The sequence below is a fragment of the Rhinatrema bivittatum genome, chromosome 7 (genome assembly GCF_901001135.1).
Source record: "Rhinatrema bivittatum chromosome 7, aRhiBiv1.1, whole genome shotgun sequence".
NCBI lineage: Eukaryota > Metazoa > Chordata > Amphibia > Gymnophiona > Rhinatrematidae > Rhinatrema > Rhinatrema bivittatum.
This window is the reverse complement of record NC_042621.1, coordinates 155,792,758-155,810,775: the sequence shown is the minus strand read 5'-3', so window position 1 is coordinate 155,810,775 and position 18,018 is coordinate 155,792,758. Positions and strand designations below refer to the sequence as shown.

Genomic DNA, 18,018 nt, shown 5'->3' with positions numbered 1-18,018 from the left:
ATACTGCCAACTGCAGACATCTTCAGCGTTCTGTCCACAGAATGCCAAAGACAGCAAAAGGAGGGAGTGGGGAAAGTATTGTTTATTCCTGCCAAAGTGAATTTAATTTTCAGAGGCTTTCAAATATTCATAGGTAGCTACTACATGGAAGCCCTCTCTAGTCAGAGTTAACAGGTCCTGCAGGTAAGCCATTTCCCTCTGTGATATGACTATGCAGTCAGCAGGATATATTTAAAAAAAAATCTATGTTAAAGGGGGTCTGCTCCATTCCTACTCTTTCTTCTATCAGCACTGCAAACCTCTTGCCGCTCTCCTCTACGTAAGTCCCTAACCTCTCCAATCCATAGACACAAAAACTTAACTTTAAAAATAATGGGGTTTGTTCTCAAAGAATTGTGCATGTAAGACAAAGGTTAACCTGCCTAAATCAGCTCTATGTAGCTTAAGTGGATTTTTTTTTAATAAGCTGAAAGTATGTGTGTACTTTCACAGTGCGTGTACTTCTCGTCACATAGAAAAAAAGGTGTTCTTGGGCATTTTGGAGGCATGGTTGGAAAATACAGAGGTAAGTCTAATAAGTAGGGAAGAGGCATGGCTGCAGTAATGCTTTCCAAAATATATTTGTAGAAGGGGTGTGTGTGGGTGTGGGATCTGAGGGGGGGGGGATGGGCATTCATTAAATACAAATGCAAAAAGGCAACAAATGAGGCCATTTTCTGTTCAATCCAAAAGGAAAAAAAACAAATAAAAAATTACCTCTGGCAAAAATACCCCCAATGTTTTTTAGTATTTTCATATTTGTTTTTCTAAAACAATGGCATCCCTGCCCTTATAAAAGATAACCAGGGCCTCTTCAATTCCACTCCTGCCCTCCCTCTTGCCCTGCAAAAATAGATGCAAGGACCCAGCCTACCCAGCAGGTTTTAGTCAAGCCTAGCCGGGATTCCTCAGGGCCCCTCTGTCCCCATGCTTGCACCATGGAAAAATTTCTAGGGCAGGGGAAATTTCTAGGGCAGTACATTTAAAAATGGTGCTAGCCACAGTGCGGGTTTGAGTAGGATTGTGGGGGGTGGGGGGTTCATCTGTGTTTTTGCATATGTATCCCCTGGGTGGGAAAGACCCAGATACTGACCCCAGAGGCACATAGAAATAAAATAGACCCTATTTGCAAACAGTTCTCCATGGATAGTTCTTTACTTCTGAGGTCCAGGGATCCTTGTGGGGGAAAGCATAGCTTCAAGGCCCTTTTGCATTAACCAAAGTGCCCAGCACCTTATTTCCAGTCCCTGTAAACAGCACTGATAATCATTACAGTCTATAGTAGTAATAAACACACTGAGAGGCAATGTGATTTCCAATTTCTTTACTGATAGTTGATAAACTGACTAAAGATTCTTTATGGTACTTAGATATTAAATAAAATTGATGAACAATAATGAAAAATAAAGATGAATACATTTATGACCTCACCTTTCCAGTAAAGTCTTTGAATTTATGGAAGCCAATTCCTTAACAATCTATTGTCTTCTCCTTTCAATTACTCAGATTGAAGAAAGTATAAACCTTCTTTCAACTTCCAAATTTATCTGAAACTTCTCCCCACTGAGGAATGGTTAGAATTTAGTCCCAATTACTTATCAGAATACCACAAATCTCAATTCTCATACCTCTCCTGCAGTCCTCTTCAGTATCTTAGATTTCCTTCTGGAAGCACCTGGTCAACACTTTCCTCACAAAAGCTCTCTCTCAGGCTCACACACACACATTGGCTCACTCTCTCTTGGGCACACTAAAGCTGGCTCTACTCCCTCTCTTCCACATAAACACACGCAGGCAGGCTCTGGCTCCAGCTCCAGTCTTTCTTCTTCAGTTAGGTCGTGGACCTCCTCTGCCGCCGGGTAAGATGGGCTCCTCTGGCAGCCACAGACCTCCTCCTCTTCTGCCACTGGGCAGGATGGACTCCTCCAGTAGCAGCAGGCCTCCTCTTCTTCTGCCACTGGGTAGGATGGACTCCCCCATTGTCCATGGGTCTCTTCCACCTCTTGTTGGGCGGAATAGGCACCCTTGGCAGCCGTAGAGCCTTTTTTTCTTTGGGTGGGGAGAGATTCCCTGCCCCTTAGTGCCCCCCTTCAGCCTGGCACCCAGGGGCCTTGGCCCTACTGGACATCCCCTCTCCCCGCTACACCATTGTCTGTGAGGAGATAGCACCCCAGCAGAACTCCAGATCTTGCAATTTTTCTACTCTTCTTAGATGTCTCACTTCCCTGCATCACAAGGGTGAGACCTCTGTCTCACATTGAGGGCACTCAAACCAGCTGAAAATTCAGATGCATGTTTGTAAAGGGCAGTATTACTTTTAGGGGACAAAAAGGGATACCCACTTATACTTTGATATGTTGGTCAGACATCGTTCCAAGGCATGCTTTGGAAGATCAAGCAATTTGGGGTCATAACTGGCTTAAAGTTAAAGTTGGTTCCTAGCTGTGTTTGAAGGGTCATAGGCAGGTCATAGACAGAAAATGCACACTTGGGCTTGAAACATTTGCAGTGGACCTTTTAGGTCCAATGGGGTGCATTTTTGGATGTGGGGCAGGATTTGTTTAATATTGCTTTTTAGGAGTTCTTGGATGCTATTTTGACCATAGAATGTTACGGGCGGATTTTAAAAGCCCTGCTCGCGTAAATCCGGGCGGATTTACGCGAGCAGGGCCTTACGCGCCGGCGCGCCTATTTTCCATAGGCTGCCGGCGCGCGCAGAACCCTGGGACGCGCGTAGGTCCCGGGTTTTTTGGAAGGGGGCGTGTCGGGGCGGCGGGGGCTGAATGACGCAGCGTTTTGGGGGCGGGATGCGGCGTTTCGGGGGCGGGCCCGGGGGCGTGGTTTCGGGCTGGGGCGTTCCGGGGGCGTGGCCGCGCCCTCCGGAACCGCCCCCGGGTCGGGTCTCGGCGCGCCAGCAGCCCGCTGGCGCACGTGGATTTACACGTTCCCTGCCTCCGTTCCCTCCGAGGCCGCTCCGATTTCGGAGCGGCCTCGGAGGGAACGGAGGCAGGCTGCGCGGCTTGGCGCGCACCGGCTGCCCAAAATCGGCAGCCTTGCGCGCACCGATCCAGGATTTTAGAGGCTATGCGCGTATCTTATAAAATCCAGCGTACTTTTGTTTGCGCCTGCTGCGCAAACAAAAGTACGCGATCGCGCTTTTTTTAAAAATCTACCCCTTAGGCTGCATCTCTGGAGGCCTTAGGTTAAGTTATTGACTATCCCATGCTGATGGTTGAATACCTGAGAAGGGTTGGTGCAGGGTAGTGTTTGCTGATCATCTGGGCAGACTGAATGGTCAACTCTGGAGAACCTGTATGGACTCCTTGCTAGGTTGAGATGGTGGCCTCACATAGTGGTGGCTCAACTTCCTGGGTGCTTTCAGGCTATGTGGCCTGTGTGTATCTTGTTGGAGTGTGGTAAATGTTCACTGGGGCAACGTGGGAAGATTTAGCCAATAATTATGCTTGGGTATCTTGGCTGACTTTGTGTGTTACAAATAAAGCTGCTGATTTTAGATTCCAATGAATTGAGTTAGGTTTTTAATGGCTATGAATGTACATGTATTTGTTGTAAGGAGATCCTAAAAATATAGTAAATCACTGCAGGTAAAAACCAAAAGGCCATCCAATCTGTCCAGCAGGTTGGTTTTGGCAGTAACTGCAGTTCAATGTGGGTTACCCCCTTGCTTTCTGTTAAGGGTATTAGTAACTGTCTCTCCATGCAGGTTACCCCCATGCAGAAGTGTTACACCTACAATTAACATAGGCTATCCCATTTCTTCATTTCTATCTTCTAGTCTATAGGGATCTGCAACATTTATGCCACATCTTCCAGGAGAGTATTCCATGTATCCAGCACCCTCTCTGTGAAGAACTATTTCCTGATGTTGCTTCTGAGTCATTCCCTCTGTAATTTCATATCATGACCCCTAGTTCTGCAGTTTCTTTTCCAGTGGAAAAGGTTTGATATTTGTGCAACATTTACACTTTGAAAATATTTGAAGGTCTGCATCATATCTCCCCTGTACCTCCTCTGCTCCAGGGGATACATATTCAGGTCCTTCAGTCTCATCACATATGGCTGATGCAGGGAGAGGCCATAGAGTCCTGGATGCCCACAGCATTGGTTTTGTGACCCCCACCCAGCAATTTGTAGAATGTTTCTCAAAAGCAGATTGAGTAATATAGAGTGGGTTGACCCATCACTCATTTTCATATATCTCTGTTCGGTTTCCATATTGATATAAAAGGCATTGAACTGACTGTGATCCACTAACTTTCTTTAGTGACATAAGGGCCAACATCTGATGAATAAAGTTTGAGAAACATACTTACCAAGTTGCATTTGATGGAAATGAATCTACACCATCTGCTTAGTGTACTGATATTTTAGAAAATGCAGCAGCTGTTTCTCTTAGAATCCTCTTCTTTATCACATCCTACTAAAGAGACATTGTGAAAGTCATTTAGCATTTTATAAAATGTTAGCTTTCTTCCCACTTATTAAAAACATAAGCAGTATAGATATGAACAGGGACGTTATGATGAATTCTTAAAAATAAAGCAAAAAACTTTCCATCTATAAATCACATCAAATAATTATCCCTCTTAGGCACAGCATAAGATTTGCTTTATACTACAGTCAAAAAATGTTGCCCTTCTGAATCTGAAAAACAAACCAAAAATGATACCACTATAACTACAATTTTAATGTTGAGGTGGGGTACTGATAACAATTATACTACCGTGTTTCCCCGAATATAAGACAGCGTCTTACTTTCTTTTTACCCCCAAAAGTCCCACTATGTCTTACTTTCAGGGTATGTCTTATATTGGAAAAAAAACCTGAGTGTTCAAAAAAAAATTATTTTTAAATACCTGTCGGAGGGCCGCGTGGGTCCAGGCGGCTGGCGGCGGGAGCCGGGTGGTCGCGTGTTAAATCTAGGCCGCGGGCGGGTGGGCGCTTGTTCCAGGCGGCGGCGGCGGCGGCGGGTGGACGCGCGTTAGTTCGAGACAGCCGGCGGGCGGCGGGTGGTCGCGTGTTAAATCTAGGCCGGGTCGCATAGGCGCGCATTCATTCACTGCCGGTGGGGGCTGCCTCGGCACATGCCGACGTCACAGCATGTGACTGCCTTGAGCGCCGAAAGCAGCCGGCAGCGGCAGCCGAAAGCAGCCGGCAGCGGCGAAAGCAGCCGGCTCCTCCGCCTGGATGAATGAATTCATTCACTGCCGCAGCCCCCACCGGCAGCCCCCAGCGCCGAATCGCAGGGGTCGCACAGGCGCTGTGGGCCTGTGCGCGCATTCATTCACTGCCGGTGGGGGCTGCCGAGGCCCCCACCCCCCGAGGCAGCCCCCACCGGCAGTGAATGAATGCGCGCCTGTGCGACCCGGCCTAGATTTAACACGCGACCACCCGCCTCCCGCCGGCCGTCTCGAACTAACGCACGTCCACCCGCCCCCCCCCCGCCGCCGCCGCCGCCGCCTGGAACAAGCGCCCACCCGCCCGTGGCCTAGATTTAACACGCGACCACCCGGCTCCCGCCGCCAGCCGCCTGGACCCACGTGGCCCTCCGACAGGTATTTAAAAATAATTTTTTTTTGAAATGACAGGTACGTCTTACTTTCGGGGGATGTGTTACATTAGCCGACCCCCCTAAAATTCCCACTACGTCTTACTATCAGGGGTGTCTTACTATCGGGGAAACACGGTATCAAAGATTACCTCCCCTCCTCTATTAGTAAATCACAATTTATTGAAGCAGATGCGAAGATGATTAATTGGCCAGCATATTAAGCTTCATCGGCTTGAATAAACCCCTTATGGCTCAACCTTTTATATAATCATCGGTCAATAATAATGTGAAAGTGCAACTTCGTGTTCAGTGATCATTGCACTTAAATTATTTTGTTTGATTTTTCATAATGCAATTAAAAATTCAACTTCGCAAGCAACATAAAGCAAAGAGAGTCAAAGTCAGAAGATCAAATTGCTTATCTCATAATCCTTTATGTAGTCGAATGCCAACCGTGAACCCGGACACGGGACCTTGTTTCAAGCTCCTCTCCAGCTCTTCTTCAAGGGACAGTTGTTAAATTCTTATAGTTTAAGCATCTGTGAATCACTATAAAAATACCATGTAAATTTCCTCAACAGTTTATCACATAAACGCATTTGCTGCTAATACTCACTGATGAAAGCAGGTATTCTCTATAAACCCAGTGGCGTGGATATCCTCTTCCATGATCTATCAAACGAGCCTATAAAAGAGCTAAAAATGTGGAAAGACAATGGCTTTTGCTAGATAATGAGATATGTGAACCATCATATCCTATAGTGTGTATGCTCCATTTCTCTTCAAAATCTGCAGCCATTGCCTCACTTATATGTCGATACTGGCCGATTCTACTGATACATCCCATGTTCTCTACCACTTCTCTGGTATCTTACACTCGAGGCCGCAGTCTAAGAGATGTCTTAGAGCACTCATATTTACCACAAAATCCCATACATTTGGAATTACCTGTGGGCCATTGGCCCTGTAAGAAATGTTCTATGTGTGATTCTGTTATAACCGGTCCTGTTTGGATTGACCATAAGGGTATTCAGCACAAAGCCCAAGTTCACACGGATTGTTCATCCTCCAATGTTATTTACATTGTTTGCTGCCCATGTGACAAATCTTTCAGGTCATTACTTCTGTTGAAAATATTCAGTCCTTGGACAAGACCTAAAAGCTACAGGCCTCTTTCAGGTTGTCATTTCCACTTTAGGAGGTTTCTTTAACAATGAGTGTCAGACCGAGTGGTTTAAATTCTTTCAACTGGCATCATTCAGGTTATCAGTTCCGGCAAAAATATGCCACCAGGTTTATAGAGAATGCCTGCTTTCATCAGTGAGTATTAGAAGCGAATCCATTTATGTGATAAATTGTTGAGAAAGCTTACATGGTATTTTTATATTGATTCGCAGATGCTTAAACTATTAGGGCTGGATTTTCAAAAGGTAACGTGCGCCGGGCCTATTTTCAAAAGGCCCAGCAATGTGCGTAAAGCCCCGGGACGCGTCTAAGTCCCAGGGCTTTACTAAAGGGCAGGGCGGGGGTGGGGAGAGGGTGGGGTGGGGCAGTCCAGGGTGGGGTGGGGGCGGGGTCAGAGGCCTCTGACACAGCGGTCATTTGTCGTTGTGCCGGGGAAGTAAGTTTGGAAACAAAAGAAAAACGAGGAAAAGGGTGGGGGGAAAGAGCGGGGGAGGTAGGGAAAGGGAAGGTGGAGTGGGAAGTAGGGAAGTTCCCTCTGAGGCCACTCCAATTTCAGAGCGGCCTGGGAGGGAAGTCAGTGTGGCCTTGCGCAGACTCTGCGGGCGCAAGGTGCACAATTGTGCACCCCCTTGCGCGTGCCGACCCCCAATTTTATAACATTCTTTCCATGCACCTGCGCGCACATGTTATAAAATTGGGCGTACATGTGTGCGTGCCGGGTAGAACGCGCACATGTACGCCCACGCGTACATCTGAAAATCTACCCCTAAGAATTTAACAACTGTCCCTTGAAGAATAGGAGCTTGAAACATGGTCCCATATCGGGGTTCACGGTCGGCATTCCACTACATAATGGATTATGAGATAAGTAATTTGATCTTCTTTGACTCTCTTTGGCTTATGTTGCTTGCGAAGTTGAATTTTTAATTGCATTATGAAAAATCAAACAAAGTAATTTAAGTACAATGATCACTGAACACGAAGTTGCACTTTCACATTGTTGTTGACCGATGATTATATAAAAGGCTGAGTCATAAGGGATTTACTCAAGCCAGTGAAGCCTAATATGATGGTCATTTAATCATCCTCGCATCTGCTTCAATAAATTGCGATTTACTAATAAAGGAGCAGAGGTAAACTTAGATAGTGGAATCTAACACTGCATTGCATCAGGATCTAAATATGTAACCTATAGCATGGAACATAGATTTACTAATCTGGAACAAATTCCAAATCACATTATCTACCATATTTGGTGTAACTTTGAACAAATCTCATAGTAATTTATTTATTAAAATGTATAAACCACCTTACCAGTTTAAATAAATAGTTCAAAGTGGTGTACAACAATATTAAATATACATTAAATAACCCACACTTCTAGTAGTTTACCTATCTTCCCATCTTCAGATTTTGCTTGTAAGCTTTTGAGATAGGGATAGCTAACCATGGGATTTATCTTGCTCACAAATTTTCAAATAAATTTGGAAATCATAATAAGAGCTCCTTATTTAAAAAAAATAAATAACAATAATAATTTGTAGTAATCGTTAGTTTCAGCCTCTTGCTTTTGATGAAGTAATGAAACCACTGCACTGAGTTTAATTAAGGCCCTAAGAAAACATCATTCCTTTGTATCTGAAAACTTGGTAACCTGGCCCTGCTGCTTCTTAAGAGCAGGTGAAATACATTTTTGGTTTTCGGGATGAACCATTTATAAAACAATGTCACTTTTGCACAGAGTAGACGTACAAGTTAGGTTTTACAAACATTGTAAACCTAGGACATCATTTTAGTTCTGCCTTGCTTGGTATTCTTTTCCACAGGTCATACAGGAGATTGGAGTGGGAGGCCTTGCCAAACACTTTTTTGTATATATATATATAAATATATCTGGTCTTTAGTTTGTACGATATTTTTTCACAGGCACAAAATGGCAGAAATATTTGTAAAAATGGCCTTTTGTTTTCTTCCTAGAAATTGGCAGGAGTTTACAAGCTGCTAGAATAATTTAAAAAAAAAAAAAAAAAAGCTCAAAGATTTTTTTCCTGTAGGCAAGTTCTGGTTTTATCATTGGTGGTCCTCTAAATTAAGAAATAACACTAGGAAATAGTTTCATAATATTCATTCCCAAGAAGATCTGTATGTTATCAAATTGTGTTGAAATATAAGATGTTGTTGGGAATGAGAGAGTAAGGTACTCTGACACAATATCTATGACATCATTTATTAATGTGACATCATGGTAATAGATGTTATTTACAGAAAGTTATTTACATACCACATGATTGCATATGCCATCCAGCACCCTTCGTGTCATCAACCTTGTATCGAGGAGTCGTCAGGTCAGCAAAGGCGAGAAGGGGGTTTTCAGTGTCCAGCACTCTATACGTCTATAGAGGCAATATCTCCTACTCCCGCCGGACACTGGAAAGTCCTGCTCTTTTATACCATGCTGTAAACAAGTGTGCGTGCGAGAGAGAAATGATTGATCACTATCCCCCCATGTTATGTGTTAACAGTTGCTACTGCCCACTCGGACTCGTCCTGTCCCTGGCATGTAGGCGATTGATCAGACCATCTTATTCCTGACAGGGAGCCAGAAAGCTGAGCTGCACAACCTGTTTAACAAGAACATGTTTATCCTACAAATGTCAAGAACTCTGATATGGATATTTTCTCACATTTATAGGATTACACAGGGCAGGTAATACAGAAATGGCTGAATATTACCAGAATCCTAGAACTGTCTTTGCTATTAAAATTCTGCATTTTGCAATTCTTTCCTTTAACTACTTTGAATAGATTTTCAAAGCAGGTTAGCTGACTAAGGGCTTTATTTACCAATATCGCATTAAGGGGCGTGTCCCATGCAAATGAGGCTTTTTTCGTGCAGTGGGGAAACATCGCGTGCGGCGATGTTTTTGTGATTTGCACAAATGTGTTTGCAAACCGCGAAATATCTTCGCGGTAAAACCAACGAACTGCACGACAGTGTCCAGACTACTTCCGCTCTTAGGTCATATGAAACTGAGTAATTGTCTCACACCTCTGTTTAGTTCCCGGACAGGCATGGGGGGGGGAGAGAGAGAGAGAGAGAGAGAGACTACTCCCTAGAAAGGTAGTTGTATCCCCATGGTAGGCCCACCTAGTAACTCGAGGTGGGGATTAGGTATGAGCGTAGGGGGTTGGGGGCCACGTTCACATTCAACATGAGACGTACGAACAGAACAGTGGTCTCTTGTGAAAATTTGATGACCTTCGGAGTGAGGAAACACACTCCAAGAAGAGATTTGGCCAACGTTCTCTCCACCTAGCTTGTTGTTGCCCAGGTAGAGTGTCCATCAGTTAGGGCATGGATAACAGGATTAAATCTAGCAATCACCCTCCCTCCCACTTCATCTCAAACAAAAAGAAGACCCCAATTCTCCCCCTTCTATCACCCTATGAGGGTGGAAAAGAGAGGCCTGGCCATCATGAGGGGAGGAGTAGGAGTGTGTTTGTGGTGATGAGGTAAATGTACTGTAAATAGCTAAGGGAGGTGGCAGAATATGTGGGTATATATGGCTGGAAGGAGGCATTATATGGATATATGTGGCTGGGGTTGGAAAAGTAGGGATGTGCAGAGGGACGCCATACGTTGCATTCGGAATTCGTATTCATCGGGGAGCAGATATGTTGCATTCGGCAAGGGGGCCCCGATAGGTTAATGCATTCATTCTTATTTGTTTCCCGGCTAAAATTCAATTAACTACAACCTCCCATTCCTGACACCCCCCCCCCCCCCAAGACTTACCAAAACTCCCTGGTGGTCCAGCGGGGGGTTTGGGAGCCATCTCCTGCACTCACACCCTCAGCTGCCGGTATTCAAAATGGCACCGATAGCCTTTGACCTTACTATGTCACAGGTGCCATTGGTTGGCCTCTGTGACATAATGAGGGCAAAGGCTCCTGGAACCCCACTGGACCACCAGGGACCTTTGGCAAGTGTTGTGGGGGTCAGGAGGGTCCCCCAAGACTTGCCAAAAGTCCCTGGTGGTCCAGCGGGGGTCGGGGAGCCATCTCCTGCACTCGGGCCGTCGGCTGCCAGTAATCAAAATGGCACCAATAGCCTTTGCCCTTACTATGTCACAGGGGCTACCGGTGCCATTGGTCAGCCCCTGTCACATGGTAGGAGCACAAGATGGCACCGGCCATCCATTCCCCATGAATTGCAGTTTTGCCTCCAGAATAATTTATTTAGAAGACTCTTGATCGGAAAGAAAAGAAGGGCAGTGTTAGGCTTTACCAGCCCAGGCCTTCCTCTGCCCCCAACTCATCCCAACCAATACTTGAGACTTTCCAATTCATTAGCCAAATATTGGGTTGTTCAACAAGAGGTCATGATCTTACTCATTCCTGATGGATCATTTCCTTCAAGGACTCAGATGGCTTTGCAGTACAGTGGAAGTGAAAATATTGCTTTCTCTCCATTAGCCGCAAGCGGTCAGTTCTGAAGAATGACAGTTGCCCACGTTTGACAGGACTCTGATAAACTCTGATCCCTGATAGGGAGTGAGGACTATAAAGAGAGGCCCCAGTGTTATTTCAGAACTGATTCACACAGGGCTAGATGGTCCTATGTTGCTTTTGGCCTCTTTTTAGGCATCAGCTTGGCCAGAAAGGTCCAATAAATCCATCAGCTTAGTCACGTACACAGCACTGCAGAGTCTCTTTTTGGTTGCCCATGGCAGAACAGGCATTGTCCATTTTTTTCTCTACATTTACCTATGCATAGCCCAAATAGGCTAATATCCATTTTTGTTGATGCTAGAGGATCCATCTTAGCTGTTTGTCCTTGTAAGCAAGGATTGAGTTTTTTCCTACATAATGCTGGATGGTTTATGGACCGCAATTACCAGGTTAGATAATACCTTATCAACTAGAATTGACACTATAATATGTTCCACTGGTAATATGTCTCTTCAATTAAATGAGCACTCACCGAAAATCTAAGAACAAGCTGAAGAACTGTTCTCTTTAGATAATAAGATCTCTACAGTGATTGATCATAATACTACGATGATGAAAGACAATTTAAATTGACAAAGAAAGTTGGAAATTTTGGGTAATTTTGCCAAAAGATGTAACTTAAGGATGTTAAATTTTCCTAAATGTTTTATAGTTTCTGCCTTAGAAATGTTTAAGAGATTCCTTGTGGACCTCATGGACTTTTCCAAGGGCATTATCCCCTCAATAGTTAAAGTGCACTATTTACAATCTATTAAGCTTGGCAAAGGGGATAGTGAGGTTAGAGAACACTATTTTGATCTTTCTGTAGGGTTGCCAACTGGGTTCAGATTTTCAGGACAAGTTGATCCAGTCCTGGTTTTACCCCATTGCATGCTGGGATTTATTCTGATTTCCCTATTGCATTCCCTAAGAAAACAAGACTATAAATACCCATATGCAAGGGAGTAAAATGATGACTGCATTAACCTATTCTGAAAATCTGGAGCCAGTTGACAAACCTATCTTACTGGTTTCCTGGAAAATTCAAACATTTTTATTCAGGATAGAATTTTCCTGGAAAATTCAAACATTTTTATTCAGGATAGAATTTCTTAAGGAATCTGATAAGCCGCTGGTCTTAGAATTTTTCTGTTGTCTTAAAGAATGCACTTTCCTATGGGGAAAAAATGTCAAGGTTCATATTCAAATGCCATTTAGATTGATAACCTGATAGTTATCCGCTAAATGACTTACCTAGTTAAAATTTCCAGCCTTTCTCTGGCTAAATTCTAGCTGGGTAACTAGTTATAGAATATATCAGGATAATAAAGGGGCATTTTGAGGGCATTCCAGGGAGGGGCTGAGATATCCACCTAATCTAGATATCGTGGAGGGAGGAGATTGCCCCAGAGGCCCCTATATTTGAAATGTTTTCATTGCTTTAACAGCGCTACTTATTCAGATATCTTTTCAAGATATCTGGTTAAGTAGAAAATTATCCGGTCACAAATGGCTGGATAACTTAAAAATAAACAGCTATATTCAAATAGTCATTAATATTTTCAGTTATCCGGCTACAAGTAATCGGATAACTTTAAGCAGGTGTATTCAGCAGGACATTTATCCTGCTGAATATACAGGATAAGTTATCTGGATAACTTGTCCACTAATCACCCTGCTGAATATGAACTTCTTCCATTTTCTCAGATGTAGTGATGGGCACTCAGTATCATCATAAACATTTCCTGGAATAAAGGCAGAACATTTTAGACATAGGGGGAGTATTTCATCTGAAAATTCCTTTTAAGTATATGGTTAAATTTCAAGGAAATAGATATGTTTTTTATGATGTAACCCAGCTGGACAATTTTCTGGCTAGAAGGTTGGTTTCTTCAGATAATAGTGCTATTCCATAAAATTGGATTAACGATCCATATTGTAGTAAATGGCTAAACATTTATTAGTTTATATTGTATTTTATCTCTCCCCAATTTTGTGGACTATGTGCAGCTATTTGATGTATTTCTGTTTAAATTGTGTTTCTTGATAATATAATTCCAGATGTCTGCTATTATGCGGAGATTAAGGTGTACTTGGTTGTATATTTAAAAATTCAATAAAGATTGAAAAAAAAAATACACACATTTAAATTACACTATAACATAAAACAACAATGTTAAAATCATGTGATAAAATAACAACATCAACCAAGCCCTTATACATGATCTCTTTAAAAAATTTTGTTTTGGCTGAAAGCCATCATGGTATTAGGTCCAGACTTTTAGGACTGGAAGGCTGAGGAGATATATCTGTTATTTGCAGGTTTGGGCAGGAAACTAGATTGCTTTTAGGCTCCCACCACAAGGTCAGACCAGCTGCTAGCTGTAACTGCAAGGAAGGCAGTGCTTATCTATGAGCTCCTGCTATGTCAGCATTAGAGGAAGCCTGTCTCTCCAGGAATGTCTCAATTGCCTTTCAGACTCTTGTTTTGTTGGAGGCTCCGGGTGTGCAGTAGGGGGGTCATTTTAATTTTGTGTTGTTTCTTTGCTTGATTTTGTTTTTAAAATGGTTCGTTGTTTTGATTTGTTTTTAAATTCCCTCATTTCATGATATGTACACACTATGATTATCTTTGTTAGTACCTGTAATAAGCAGTGAAGCACTATCTGCCTCCCTTCAGCCTTTTTTAAAATTAAGTTGTTTTAGTCACTCCCCAAACTAATCCCTCTCTCTCTCACCAGTCACTCCCCCACTCCATTCTCTCATTTTCTCATCCACCCCAATACCAGTCTCTCTCTGTCACCAATCACTCCCTCACCAGTCTCTATTTCTCTCTCACCAGTCATCCCTCATACCTCTCTCTTTCTCACCAGTGAAGACAGTCCCCTATCAAACCAGTCTTTTTCTCTCCCCATCACACCCACATACTTGTCTCTCACTCTCACTAGTCTCCCCCATTCAATTCTCCCTCTTTCTCCCCAGTCACCCTCCCAATCAGTCTCTCTCACACCAGTCCCCTTCCACTCCAATCTATCTCATCAGTCATCCCCCAACCTGTCTCTCTCTTTCTCTAACCAGTCACCTCCCTTCGTCTCTCTCTCTTTTACCAGTCTCCATTCACACTGTCTCTCACATGTTCATCAGTTATAGATTTATAGGCAAATCATTTAACATGTTAAAGCAGGATTTGGACTGTCCAATATAGAGAAGCCTTTTGTTGCACATAGATTTAAAAGTCACCATAACTTTGGCTTTTCTAACTACAGACCATTTATAAACCATTGTTGTGGACGTTACAAAGATGTAGTCAGCCACTTCTCATTGGATGAGAAGTAAACCTGGAAGCGGGCAAAGAGCCAGAAGCTGGAACATCAGGACCAGGACTGGAACATCAGGAACTCAGAATATCAAGAACAAGGAATATCAGGAATATGGAACATCAGGAACACCGGACAGATGACGAAGAAGCTTCCACAAAGAACAAGACCAGGAACATTCACTGGAGACCAGGAACATCTAACATGAAGACCATCAAGACAGGCGAAGACCATGGAGAACCTTGCATGGTGAAGGAAGCACAGACGATCGTGAGGATCCATGTGAAGGCCCAGAGGAATGGAAGCTGAGCCCTTTTATAGGGCTATTGGGGCCACACGGCTTTTCCTGCCGCTGGCCCTTTAAATGTTAAAGAGAGGTGCGCATGCCTATGCAGGAGCCTGAGGATAGGTGGAGGCAGCAGCATCGCTGGTGGCGTTCCTGCTGTGAGAAGAAGAGAATCAGCGGCTGTCCCCCTGCCGCATAGGGAGGCAGGGTCGGCAGCGGCTCTCCTGCCACGGGAAGAGCAGGGCTGGCATGCAGTAGAAATGGAAGCTCTTCCTTCCGCGGACAGCAGCGTTGATAGCGGCTCCTCAGCTGTGAAGATGGACAGCCTGGGCAGCGGCTCTCCCCACCCCGAGGAGGTGGAGTCAGCGGTGGCCCTTTCCACCGTGGACAGCGGCGTCGGAAGCGGATCCTCAGCTATGGGGAGGAAGCGGCAATGGCAGCAAATCCATGCCATGAAGAGAGGAGTCAGGGCCAACGGTGGTGTCGAGCTAGGATGAGTGAGGCTGCTCGCAGTCAGGGTCTGCGAACAGCGAGCGCAACAGTAGGACTAAAGGTGAACATGTCAATCATGGTAACTTTTTTCTAATGTCATTGGCCAGGTGGGATCACAGGTCAAACCTGGTTCACATCAGTTATTAATTTGAGCTGCGAACAAAGAAGGGAAGATGTATGATTTCAGTGGCATACCACTAAAACCAAATCTGGACTAGTGTTGCAAAGATGATACCTGTTCTCTATAAGTTATGGAGTGGTGTTACAAAGAATCTAACAATATCTGAATCTAATGAAGCTGAAATAGTATTCCCAAGAGGTTAGAATAAAATAGTGAAAACTTTCACAACATTCTTTTCTGTATACCTTATAAGATATTAACCATACCTTTATGGTTTTTCAGATACCTGGGTGCCCTTACTGTGAAGAAGTGATACATTTGAACCTGGCTGCTACTTCGTCAACCAGGGTCTTTTAGTAGCTGTATTTTTCATTCAAGTAAGTTAAGAAAGACATATATATATATATATATATATATATAAGTGCACATGCCGCTGTCTCCATAAGGTTTGAGAACTATCCAGTGACTCTGTAACCTTTTGAGCTGTGAGGCCTACTTGCCTGTTCAGCCTTTTCCAAAGAAGACCATTCTTGACCTGTGAAGGCACTTCCTTGTGCTTTGTATTTGTTATTATTTTGGGTTCTTACATACTATATTCCAGAAATATGGAGCTTGGTGCCACAAGACCTCCAAGAAGTATATAATTATTTGACATTTAGAAAAAAAGTTAAAGATCTGGCTGTATAAGCAAGCATTTACCTAACTTCACTGAGTCAGAATGTATGTTAGTGTGTGGTTTTATTGGTTAAGGAGATATCTTTTTGTCATATACAAGCAATAGGCATATATACTTACTCTATACTGTGTTATAATTGGATTATCTACCTTTATAAGTCAACAAGAGGAGTTATAACTATAATGGAATTTCTTTTTCAGACTGATTTATTGCAGTTTATGGATATATGAGTTTCTATATTCACTATTCAAAAATGGGTTGATTGTATTTAATCCTGCATTTTGTCAGGATTCATCACATTGTTGTCCTCTTTGTTTCTTACTTTTAAAATAGAGTTGGGGCAAAAAAAAAATGAAATTGTAGACAAGCCATTAAAAACAATGACAATGTGTGTGACTACAGTATAATAAACATTGCTGAGCTTTGCTGTAATACCATTATCTTTTGTCAGATTTAGCCACCAGAGGGAGAAAAGCAGCTCATACACATCTGTTGTGATTTGATAAAGTAAGTATATCATTAGCCTGCTATAGTTCCTTGAATGTTGTTGCGATAGATGCCAAAGAATTTCTATGATGCTTAAATACTGTACGTGCATCTTTACTGTTTCAACACTTTCTCAGAAATGAATTCAAAAGATTTGAATAAAAATGGCATTTCACCCTCTATTACTACCTGATTCACTAAGGCTTTTCTCCCATTCTGTGTCTGTGGGAAAATACCTTGATGAAGCAGGCCCTTAGAGGCTTAGGTACTAAATTGTATGTTTTTGCATGCACTATCATGTTTTGCATGCAAGAATTGTCTACATGGGCATATGAATCAGACAGAAAAATATCTTGTGCATATTTTGTACAGGAAACTTAGGAAACTTTAACTATACCTCAGTGAAAAATAGTTAAAGGCCCTGTGAAACTGACTTTGCAAAGCCAATTTTGCATGTTCTTTTTCTATATGCTAAATAGTTAATTAGCTGTTTTGCATAAATTTTGCATCACAATGACTCATTAACTATAAAATTATATAAATGTTTGCAAGCATGAGCATGCACAAATTTTAGCATTTGCAAAGATGAAAAACTTTGTAAAATCTGCTTTGCACGCTGAAAGGTAAAATAGTATGCACATTGCACAATTGCAAATAACATGAACTACAGTTACATGCAAAATTTATCTCCCTTTAGCAAATTGGCCTCTTAGGTATCTTACTTTTCAATCATGAAACCTTAGGTTCTCATCCCAAATGCTACCAGACGATGAGGTGGATTTATATCAAGGACAGAAAAACAGCTAAACCCTGTGACAATGAGTGAACGGAGATGAAAAATATGTCACCATGTATTCTTGCTACAGTAACAACAAACCTATTCTAATCTCCCTAAATTAGAGATTCATAGTTGTGGTCAATATCAAGGAAACATGAATTTACATGTTTTTGCTAAAAAAAAATCTTCCATAATCTTGTTATTGATTTCCTCAGTTTCTTGAAATGCATGTGTGTGGTTTATTCCCCCCATGCTCTAGATTTATAGAAATGAGTATTTGCCAGATATACTAGTGGATAGATGCTTTGGAAAATAAACTTAAACACAAAAAAAGATTACCCAGCAGTTTCAATAGTACATAAACATAAAATGGAATGCCAACAATTGTCAGTACCCAATTAACAGCAGGGAAATGAACATCTACAATATGTATAGAATACTCTTATGGGTAGATTTTTATTCGACTGCGTGCTTAAAATCCGGCATTTATGCGTATGGCCGGACCTTGCACGTGCCAAGCTAATTTTCAACTAGGCCCGGCCAAGCGTGTAAAGACCAGTATGTGCACAAGTGCC

At 42.8% G+C, this 18,018-nt stretch overlaps 2 long non-coding RNA genes across 3 annotated transcripts in view; one reads left to right on the top strand and one right to left on the bottom strand.

Annotated features, from left to right (window-relative positions):
* The window catches only part of LOC115095550, a 198,419-nt gene that overhangs the window by 115,974 nt on the left and 64,427 nt on the right, over window positions 1-18,018 (bottom strand). For both annotated transcript variants that reach the window (XR_003857811.1, XR_003857807.1), the window contains exon 3: window positions 4,374-4,480. This is a non-coding gene — a long non-coding RNA (uncharacterized LOC115095550). The remainder of the gene's footprint in view (window positions 1-4,373; window positions 4,481-18,018) is intronic.
* Window positions 6-16,686, top strand: LOC115095551. Its single transcript, XR_003857812.1, has 3 exons — window positions 6-183; window positions 15,786-15,880; window positions 16,631-16,686. It is a non-coding gene; the product is annotated as an uncharacterized LOC115095551 (long non-coding RNA).